The sequence below is a fragment of the Salvia miltiorrhiza genome, chromosome 1 (genome assembly GCF_028751815.1).
Source record: "Salvia miltiorrhiza cultivar Shanhuang (shh) chromosome 1, IMPLAD_Smil_shh, whole genome shotgun sequence".
Taxonomy (NCBI): domain Eukaryota; kingdom Viridiplantae; phylum Streptophyta; class Magnoliopsida; order Lamiales; family Lamiaceae; genus Salvia; species Salvia miltiorrhiza.
In genome coordinates this window covers 18,566,499-18,577,064 of record NC_080387.1, presented here as the reverse complement: position 1 = coordinate 18,577,064, position 10,566 = coordinate 18,566,499, and the positions used below count along the sequence as shown (strand labels likewise).

Sequence of the window (10,566 nt, the reverse complement as noted above, 5' to 3'; positions counted from 1 at the left end):
CCGAACGGAGATCACCCGTTAAGCCCCTACTGTCCATGGTTTCGAACAGATCCTTCCGGAACTACGAACTCAACCGAAAGACAAATACCTCTCGAATGTTTACATGTTGACAACAATTATTTCCACCCTAAAACCTCACCGAATGAACTACTCACACATAGCCAAAATCATGTATGCAAAATGAATTAAACACATCATATAACAAAAGGGAAATACTTGAATAATAGAAATAATACCTAAGGCCACGAGCCTTAATCTTGTTCGAATGGAAAACGGGAAGAAAATGATAAAGTACTGGAAATGTAAACTGTTTTTAATGCCACACTCGGCAGGATTTAGAGTAATAAACTAAATAAAACGAGAGTTCCAAAGTGCCAAGAGCTTCTTCACGCCATACATCATCAATCTTTTATATACTGCCGAGGGGTGTAGGTCTAACCCTAGCTGCGCCAGCTTCATATCTTCATCGAGATCTCTTTCCTTCTTTAGCTCAATCCTTGATTGATTCGATTGAAAGATAGCTTCCAGCTGCATGCTTTAGTCAACCTTTCCCTTTCTCTAGATTCTTCTAAACTCTTTCTTCTTCTTTCTTCTGCCTCCTTTCCCTCCAAATCCTCGGGATTTACTTTCCATTCTTGGCTTCGGCTGTCTGCTTCGCATTGTAGTGGTCAGACCGAATTGCTTCGCTCGGTTTGACTCATTACCAGGTGGGTTTGCTTCGGGTTCCCATCCCTAAGTTAGACTTGAGAGGTACTTGCGCCTAGGCTCCCATGCTGGTAAAACATAACATTGCAATCTGGGCTGGTAATGCCCCATTCCAACCACATTCCTTCTGTTTCCGCTCTACTGGGACACTTCCTTCCTCAACAACTTCATTTTTTCCCTGGACAGGACCTGAACTGACACAAACAAAGAGAAAAACAGGGCCAAATGGCCCAAAAGTCGAAGACGCATCACTCCTCTTGAGGTTGATGGACCATCTTCGTCTGATCCTCCAGCCTTCTTGATTCCAAGATTTCTCTGGATGTCGAACTCATTGCCAAGAGGTCAGAGAAGAGCTGTTTGTCGGGAGCTGACTGAATCCAGGCTTGTTCTGATGAGCGACTGAATAGATCTGCCAATCTCTTCGCGACAGTGCTCGAAGAATTTTCAAGTTGATTTCTCGTTGAGTGTACTTGTCCTTCGAGATGGATTGAACTTCATTCAGGATCTGATTGAATCTGAGTTCCATCTCGTCGACAGATTCATTCTTGAGCATGAGGAATGAGTCGAACTTCTGGCATGCTATGGACAGCTTGTTCTCCTTGATTTCCTCGGATCCTACGCATATTCTTTCAAAATGTTCCACATCTCCTTTGCACTTTTGCACTTGATGATCTTGGTGACATGCTTGTCTGGAACTGTGTCGGAGATGATGCTTTTGGCGAGGTTGTCTAGCTCATCTTGCTTCCTGTCTTCTGTGGTGAAGTCTGCCTTCTGCTTGATCTGGACCTCATCGTATGGATCCCGTTCTGGATCAACGGGAACTCTTTTGACAGTTTCGGTGATGATGATTGGTCCGTTGGTGATGACTTCCCATATTCGGCAATGTTGGGCGGTGAGGAAGTTTTCAAGCCGAAACTTCCATATGTCGTATTTATCCATATTAAACATAGGTAGAGATGATAATCTGTTGTGGTTAGTCTCCATAAAAAAAGAGAGAACAGGTCACAACAGATAGAGCAAATAGCAAGCACTTTTAGAAAAAGAAAAGTTTTTCGAGACCTTTGACAAAAAAGATCTAGTTCAATTAGAACCTAATCAGAAACAAAATGTTCTTGCGAACAACCTGCTCTAATACCAATTGTTAGGTCCGGAGGGTCTCGAATAGGTGTATGGTGGGGAGGGGGGGGAATACACCTATAGGCTATTTTTATCGTCTAAATCAGAGGGATCTCAAGATAGAGATCAAACGAAACTTTACACGCAAACTTAGACGTTGTTGACTGAAAGGAGTTTGACCGAACAGGGTTGACGACTGATACTGAAATACTCTTCAGTAAAGAGTTATCAGTTAAGTCACTGGAACTTAACTGATGCACGTTAAGGCTTCAGTCGAGTTTGCTAAAATAGAGATGTTACAAATCTTCCTGACTATCAGAGGATAGATCAGTCAGACTGATAACATACGTAACGGAAATAACTTTGTTTCGTAATAGCCTCGGTTGAGCACGTTGTTAGTCTTAGGTTTCTCTTTGCATTTAGTCAGTATTTAGTTTTGTCAATTGAAAGAACACAAGTAAGAATGTAAAACTGAAAGCTGTAAATGACACAAAGATTTTTACGTAGTTCGGAAAAACCTTCCTACATCCACGGTTGGTTGATCAGACCAACAACTTCATTCCGCAAGTGCTTAACTGGTGCACTGCAAACCTATCTGTGTGCTTAGCCGGGTGCACACAACCGAACCAACTAAAGATCCAATTTTTAGTACCAACGCTTCACTCGCGTTGGATTTCTCACTCCTTGCACTAGGATCTCACGGAGTCAGTGTACCTTCCTGAACTCCTTTTCAACTCAACACTCGATTCTATCTGTCGAAGGGAGGTTTGAAATCTTGCCAACTAAACTTCAAAGAACAAGTTCTTCGGAGTTAGTTTTTGACCTAGGCTTTGGGTAAACAGAGGTTTGCCTAAGGTCTAAGAGAATTTATGTAATCAGCAGTGACTGATTTTTGGCTTTGGTATTCTCTTCTTCGATTCAAGCTTTGGAGAGGTTAAGCTTTGGCTGAGAAACAATTTTGGCAGAGTTTCAGCTTATGTCGTTGAATTGGTGAAGATTGAAGTGATCCTCGAGCGCTATTTATAGGAGAGGTCTTGAATAGATCCGTTGGCGGAGAACGTCTTCAAGATTTCTTCCGTTGGAGAGCTTTTGAATTTGGGCTGAGGCTTCAATCTTCGAGGTTCCTTGTTTGGTGAGAACGGCTATGTTGAAGAGCAGGAGATGCGACGTCTCTGACAAAGTAGCCACCAACTAGGAATGACCTCTGCAGAGAGGGATGATCCTGAGATCTCTGCATTTAATGCGGCTGTACTTTTGGAGTACGTGGCTTCCTTTGAACGTTGGAGGTTCAGTCCGAGGAAGAATGTTTAACTGATACTTGACTTTAGTATCAGTCTGCTGAATCCACGTGGCACGCATTAAGTAATCAATTCCGGACTGATTCTTCAACTGATACTTCAGTTGGTAACTTCAGTCTTCAGTCTTCAGAACAACAAACTAAACTAGAAATGAACTCTAACACTTGAGTTCAAACAGTTCTAGTCTATTACAATTAAGGCCTATGGATTTTGGTATCATCAAAATAAGGATTAGGATATTCCATAAATTTCCCAACATATAAAAATAATGAAATAAATATCTTATTTTAAAATATGGTTAATTCTCTTTAAATCCTTAAACTATAGTTATTTTCCGTTTTTTCCCTCAATCTTTGAACTTCCCACAAAAAAAATCCTAACTTTCAATTTTTCCTAATTTTCCCATGACGAATTTTCGGCCAAATCAGAAGTCAGAATTTTCCTGTGTGGCGTTATTAATGCCAAATCACCCTATACGTGGCAAATCACACCCACCCTCCCCCTCACACGTCACTCCTCCCCCTCCCACGTCACTCTCTTTCTCTCTTCCCCCATCCCCCTTCCCCCACTCCCCCCGTCTGGCTTCCCCTCTCTTTCTCATCGCCACAACCGCCCAGATTCTGGGGACGGCAATTTCCAGGAGACGACACAAGCCGAAGAGCGGCGTCGACTCTGCCAGAATTTCAAAAGCGGCGAGCGAGCTCAGGCGGCGCCAGCTTGAGGGCCGACGTTTTTTGGGACCTCCATCGACTCTCCCCCTTCCCCCATCCCCCACCGCCGCCACTTCCTCCCCCCTTCCCCTCTCCTCCACTCGATTCCTGGCGCCAATTGAAAACCTACGTTTGAAACCCCACTTCGCCCCCCCTCCTCCCTCTTCCTCCACTCAGATACCAAATTTCAGATAACAAATTTGAAGAGGCTCGGGGCGTTAGGCGGTGTGACTGGGAGACAGACGCTCACCGGATGAGGCAGGTCAGGGCGGCGCTGCTATTTACAGTGCAAACCCTAGGCGGTGCGAAGAGTGGGCAAAACCCTAGCTGCAACTCTGAAAACGTGGGTCAGAGAGAAGGGTTCTCAGGTCGGATCTTGGGAGTGCGGAGCCTTTGAGGAGAGCGGTCGTCAGAGGAATCTGTAACAGACAGGGATGAAGGCGGTAGTCTGCCGGTTTTTTAGAGGAGATGAGCGGCAGCGATCAGACTTTGAGAAGAAGGTGGTGGCTGTGGCAGAACGGTGACAAATTGAAGAATAACAAGCACGGAACGATGTCGTTTATGTATAATAGATACTACGTCATTTTATTAACAATCCGGCGTGTCCACGTCACTTAATTTCGATTCCACGTGTGATCGAATTTGGCCGGAAATTCCGTCATGGGAAAATTAGGAAAAATCAATAGTTGGTGGTTTTTTTTGGGAAGTTCAAAGATTGAGGGAAAAAACGGAAAATGACTATAGTTTAAGGATTTAGAGAGAATTAACCCTTTAAAATACTTTACTAAACATAACATTTTTAAGTAAAACTAAATTCAAAATATTTGACTCACCATTCGACCTTCCATGTGCCTCTAACCTTTAAAACCTGAAAATGTTAAATATGGGATGAGCATACAGGGTACACTCAGTGTGGGAACATGCAATCATTGTCCACGTTAATAAAATGGAAACACATATGATCATAACATTTGCTCGCACGGTGGCATACCAAGGACCTTTTCGTCCTGGACCCATTCAACGGGCCCCTGGCGATAATATAATGGTTGCAACCTTAACTTTTACAATGAATCGCATTATGGCATACCAAGGACCTTTCCGTCCTGGACCCATTCAACGGGCCCCTAGCGATATATAATTTAACTCACATATGGTAAACACATAATATTAAAATGGACAATAATTAACCACGAGTATGTATTGAAATAAATCACACACCTGAAACTTGAGCTTTGAAAATTAACTTGAGTAATTCAAATCAAAGTCAACGTCATAGTCGTGCCGCACCTAGTCCCATAAAATTAAGCATAAAGTAATAACTAAAAAAAATATGATTTAATAATAATAATAATAATAATAATAATATATAGTGAAAACAGTAAATATACCTAAATGTATCAAAGCTGTTAAGTTTATGCTTGATGGTCGAAAATATAACTCAATGCATCTCTATTTATAGTGTCAAAATATAAATTTAAAAAATGTATAGGTTTGATGAGTAAACCTTATAGGGTAGCTTATAGGCTTGCTTTCATTAGCTTAGAAATAAGCCACGTAGGGTGCGTGCATGTAATACCTATATACTCCCTCCGTCCCATTAATCATGTCCCATTTCTTTTGGGCACGGAGATTAAGGAGTGTTAAATTAGTGTTGCAAAGTAGAAAGCCCAAATGTTTAAGAAAAAATTAAGTATAGCTAATTATCCTTGTTTCTCCCTGTTTCTCCCTCCTCAAGCTGAACCCCTCACCAAACATGTCTCTCTCTCGGCACTCTCTGAGCTCCCTCTCTGTCATTCTCTCGGTTCACCACTCACTTTCCCGGCGACGGCAATAGTAGGCGGAGCCACACCTGCGCCGCCTCCTTCCCCGGCGTCGGCACGGCGACTAGCCGCATCGCCGCCTCTCTCCATCCATCCACCATTCACCCCCTGTCTCTCATCCCCCATCTCTCTAGCCGAATATGAAAATCCCTCTCTCTCTTGCTCCGATTCTGAACGGCAAAAGAGTCACCTTAAATCGGAGCCCTAACATCCCAAATCTCCCCTGCCCGAAATCCGGCGACCGCATGACCAGAAGGCCGCCTCCGTCGCCGAGCCTCAAATCTCCAGTCTATTTCTTCCCTTCGTTCGATTCGGACGGCCGCCCGAGCCACCGCCTTCGTCGGACCTCTCCCCCCTGACTCCAGCGACAACCGCGCCTCCATCGACTCAACTCAACAAGAGCAACACCTACCCAACTGGACTCGACTAGATCTGTGCAGATCGGCGGATTTACAGAGGGGAAAGGGGGGAGGCGACGTCGATGTAGTTTAAGGTTTCTAGGAGAAGCTAGGGCTCGAAATTTGCAGAAGAGGGTAGCTGAAAGAGGCTCGGTTCACCGGATTCAGGCGCGGCTGACGCCGCCCGGAGAGGAATGGTGACGGAATTTTGTGGAAGAAAGAGGCGACTGTGCTGGTGTGTGTGCGTGATCTGTGGATGAAGGGGTGGGCCGCTTTGTTTTAGCCTTAATTAGGATGATGTTTAATTAACTAATCAAACCCTAAATTTTTCCAAAAAAGGAAATGGGACAAGATTATTGGGACAACCCAAAAAGGAAAGTGGGACAAGATTATTGGGACGGAGGGAGTATAACTTTTTGGATAACCATATATATATATAATCAAATATACTATTCACTTATCGGTTTTAAATTCATGTTTAGTACTAAACTTAAATACATACATTTAAGTATGGAGATTAAATGATTATATAGATAAACATTTATTACTACAAAAAATTTATTCGTACATGTAAATTTATTTTTATTGATTTTTAAAGTTATTTTTCTAACTAGGGGCACGACTAGACTAACATAAATTCAATAAATAAAATATTTTTTTTCCAACACTTTATAATTTAAAAAATTTAATAGTTTCAAATAAAAATAATAAAGAAAATAAAATGATTTTGGGTTGTGACAGTGAAACATGATGAGTTCTTGTTGGTCATTGAGTTTATATATATAAGAAAAGTTGGTATGAGGTTGGAAGAGATTTCAGGCGTTTGAAAATAGACGAATGGACCCTCGAAGTGCTAATGTGTTTTAATTTGGCTGGGTTCCGATAATCAAATGGATATGTAGGATTTATAATTAAATGGATATGTTGGATTTATCTAATAATTTTATACAATTATTTAATAGTACATACTTTATCTAATAGTTTTATACGATTATTTAATAGTATAGAATTTATCTATAATTTATATGATTATTTAATAGTTTTTAAATGTAAAAATTGATTAGAAATGTATAAATAAATAAGAATGAATGAGAATTGAGGAAAATTAGAATGAAGTGATTATACGATGCCACGTAGGATATGATTTATTTTGCTATAATGTAAAAATTGATTAGAAATATATAAATAAATAAGAATGAATGAGAATTGAGGAAAATTAGAATGGAATGATTATACGATGCCACGTAGAATAAGATTTATTTTGCTATAATATATGGATGTTGTCCTACCCTTATTACATGTCTTTTTTGGGAATTAATTAATGCGGAATTTTCATTCACGACTATAATTATGGACTGCATCCACTACAAAAAAAATATTTTTTTACCAAGGAATTTTCGACAAAATATCTTCTCTCGAAAATTATCGAGTATTTTGCGAGAGTTTTTCGAGAAATAATGTATTTTTAAATATACCGACAATTTATCAAGGGATTATCGAGTTAAAATATTACCGAGAGAAAATTTCATTCGGTAATGATTAAATTATATTATACAAATTAAATTTAATTATAAATTATATTTTTAAAGTACCGAGGGATTTTTTGCCTCGGTAAATTGTTCTCGGTAAATATTTCCCAAATATTCCGAGTAGGATTTGCCCCGGTAAAATTAAACTAAAATCCTTAATATTTTTCCTCCCCAAATTAAAAGCCCTAGGCTCCTAACTAGTCTTCCTCATCTCCTTGCGCCACTGCCGTCCGCCACCCCCACCTCTGTAAGCACACTGTGTGTGTGTGTCAGTGTGTGTGTGTGTGTGTGTGATTGTATATTGCAATTCCGTTAGCTTCCGCCGCCGGAGCTAAATTTTCATACAACTAAAATCTACGTTTGTTTGGATATCTGATCATGATTGAAACAGGTAACTGTTTCTTATAACAAAGATCAAAGCCCGGTTAAGTTGAATTTATGCGCCGGAGCTTACCGAACCGAGGTCTGTACTTGTATTTCATCTTATGCGGAGAATTATTGAGTGATATTTGGCTTTATAATTGGTAAATGGCATGAAGGAAAACCTCTTGTTCTCAATGTAGTGAGGAAGGCAGATTAAATGCTTGTGAATGATCAGTGACTTTGTTGATGCTTCTATTTCTATATTTTGATAGGCTACGATAAGCAATTTTAATGTTTTATTTTCGCTTTATGCAGATCTCGTGTGAAAGAATATCTTCCAATTATTGGAGTCGCAGATTTTAACAAATTGAGTGTCAAGCTCATTTTTGGAGCTGACATGTAAAGGGAACTGCAATTTTAGTTTAAGTTGCGGGATTTTATTGAATACAACAATTCTTTGGATTTTGTTGGGCCCTGATGAATTCTAAAAAGTATTCTTTCGAAGAGGAATTACGTATGTGCTGTCAAGATTCTATAAGATTTTAGTTATAGAAACTAGATTTTTCAAACAGATGCAATTAAATTAATTCTTCTGTCTAGTACTGATGCATACTGAATGCATAGATGAATTAAAGAAAAAGGTTGGAATTTAAATTACCCACTTTAATAACATGTCTTACAAAACTATCCATCCATATAATATATTTTACAAAACTACCCAAAGCAAAATTGATGTTGATAGGTTGCATCGACAGCGCTATTTGTGTTTTGAAAGAGAAGAGAGCGGATGGCCTAGTAGATGTCCTCTTGTAGCCACTGTTGACTTGGTGTTGATGTTGCTGATGATGTGTTGTCATAGAATTTAGGGAGTTCTCGTGTGTTTGCGCTTTTGAGGGTGTAGGGTCAGCTGTTGCCCTTGATCTTCAAAGCCTCTTTCACCGCTTCTGAGAGTGAGGCGAACAGTGGTACCTAGTTGTGATTTAGTTCTATCTTAGGGACCTTTGCTTTGGTGAAGTGGATATCCAATGCAGTGGTTGAGTGAATTTGTAGCGACGACGTCTTATGCTCTGTTGTTACAAGAGAGTCGAAGACTGTAGCGAAAACTATTTTTATCCCGCGGCTTGTCAGTTGGTGAGTCGAAAATACTCATTGGAGAATGGAGGATCCCATTCAAGCTCTGAATCGGGTACTTTTTTCCTAGCTGCTCTCCTAAAACTTTTGTCACGGCGGCTATAGCATACAACCACTGTTGAACAAATCCAGGGTGAAAGAGAAACATGAAGTGGGGCTGTGGCGAAAGATGGGCAACACGAAAGCATCGTGCTTGCTTTCCTATCTGATGAGGGATAAGAACCTCATCATCGCAGACACGTGAAATAATGATTACTCGTACCCATACTCATGTAGAACAGAGTGCATTGACAGCGCAGATATATTAACTTGCGCAGCTATAATTGCCTGTATAGTCAAAAGATGACTATATATTTATGTCTGTGATTACTAATATCAGACTTGCGCTGATTATGCAGGTATATGAGTCATCTCCACGAACTAAAGTATAAAGGAGCAGATCCTGCGCGGCATGAGTGGGAGCGCCGCCACGTCAAGGATAATTGGAGAAGCAAGCGGAGCCTTTAGAACCTGGCCTGACAGCGCAGTCACACTGAAAGAACCAACATGACGAATCTCACTGAAAGAATAATGCATGCCTGCGCAGACATTCAAGACTTCCGCCAGCGCAGTATCAACTCGCTATGCTTAGATTAAAGAGCTGTAAGTTAGTTAGAATAATATAGCCTATTAGACAGTGATCGCCGCCCTCATCGGTACATGCAGAGTACGTGAGAAATGTCAAAAGACCTTCATACCCTTTGCCCTTGTAATCTCTATAAATACCCATGTATTCCTCTGTAATGCTCTCTCTGGCAATTATAATAGAAGCAGCCATATTTACTTTAAGTGTTCTTTGAAGTTTCCTGAAGTTCGAAGTTTACATTGAGACTCTCGCACCAACAGGTCGATTTTATGTCTTGTTATGAGTGTTTAGATTTAGGTGTTGGTTTCATGCTTTACCAACTGGCGCCGTCTGTGGGAAAAATGAGGCTAAGGCGTGAGTTCTGTGTTCTGGATTATGTTCTTCTTCTTGATTCTTCTTAATTTTTTGAGTTTTTTCTTGTGTTTCTTCATGTTCCTCGATTTTTCTCCAATGTTCAGTGTGGATTTGTGGCGTATATGCGTGTTCCCTACATGGGTATCTGAATCATAGTTTTCGTCAATGTCTTGCATGATATGCTCTTATGATGCTGAAAATTTTGGATAACATGTTGAGTTTGTGGAATTCTTCATGTTTTCCTTGTAAATTTGCTTGAAAAACCGTGTATGTTCTATCCCTGGGCGAATTTTTTATGGTCCCATGACTGTCAATTTCACTTTGGTTGCTTGAGTGTAATTTGTGGCTAATGTTTTAATTTCTCTATAATTATCGTGACTGGACTAACGATCTTCTTGCTGGATGAGTTAATGTGGCTGATGTTCTCGTCGGGGGGTTAATGATTTCGGGTTTTCTCAGCGTTTCGTATCATCCTGTTAGCGATAAGTCCCCTGGGTATATTTCCCAGATGAATCTG

The 10,566-nt window shown here is 40.5% G+C and overlaps 1 long non-coding RNA gene across 1 annotated transcript; it reads left to right on the top strand.

Moving 5' to 3' along the window:
• The first annotated feature begins 7,733 nt into the window (after positions 1–7,733).
• LOC131006855 (uncharacterized) lies at positions 7,734–9,897 on the top strand. The gene is made up of 3 exons (XR_009095794.1): positions 7,734–7,823; positions 7,968–8,173; positions 8,255–9,897. It is a non-coding gene; the product is annotated as an uncharacterized LOC131006855 (long non-coding RNA).
• The last annotated feature ends 669 nt before the right edge of the window (positions 9,898–10,566 follow it).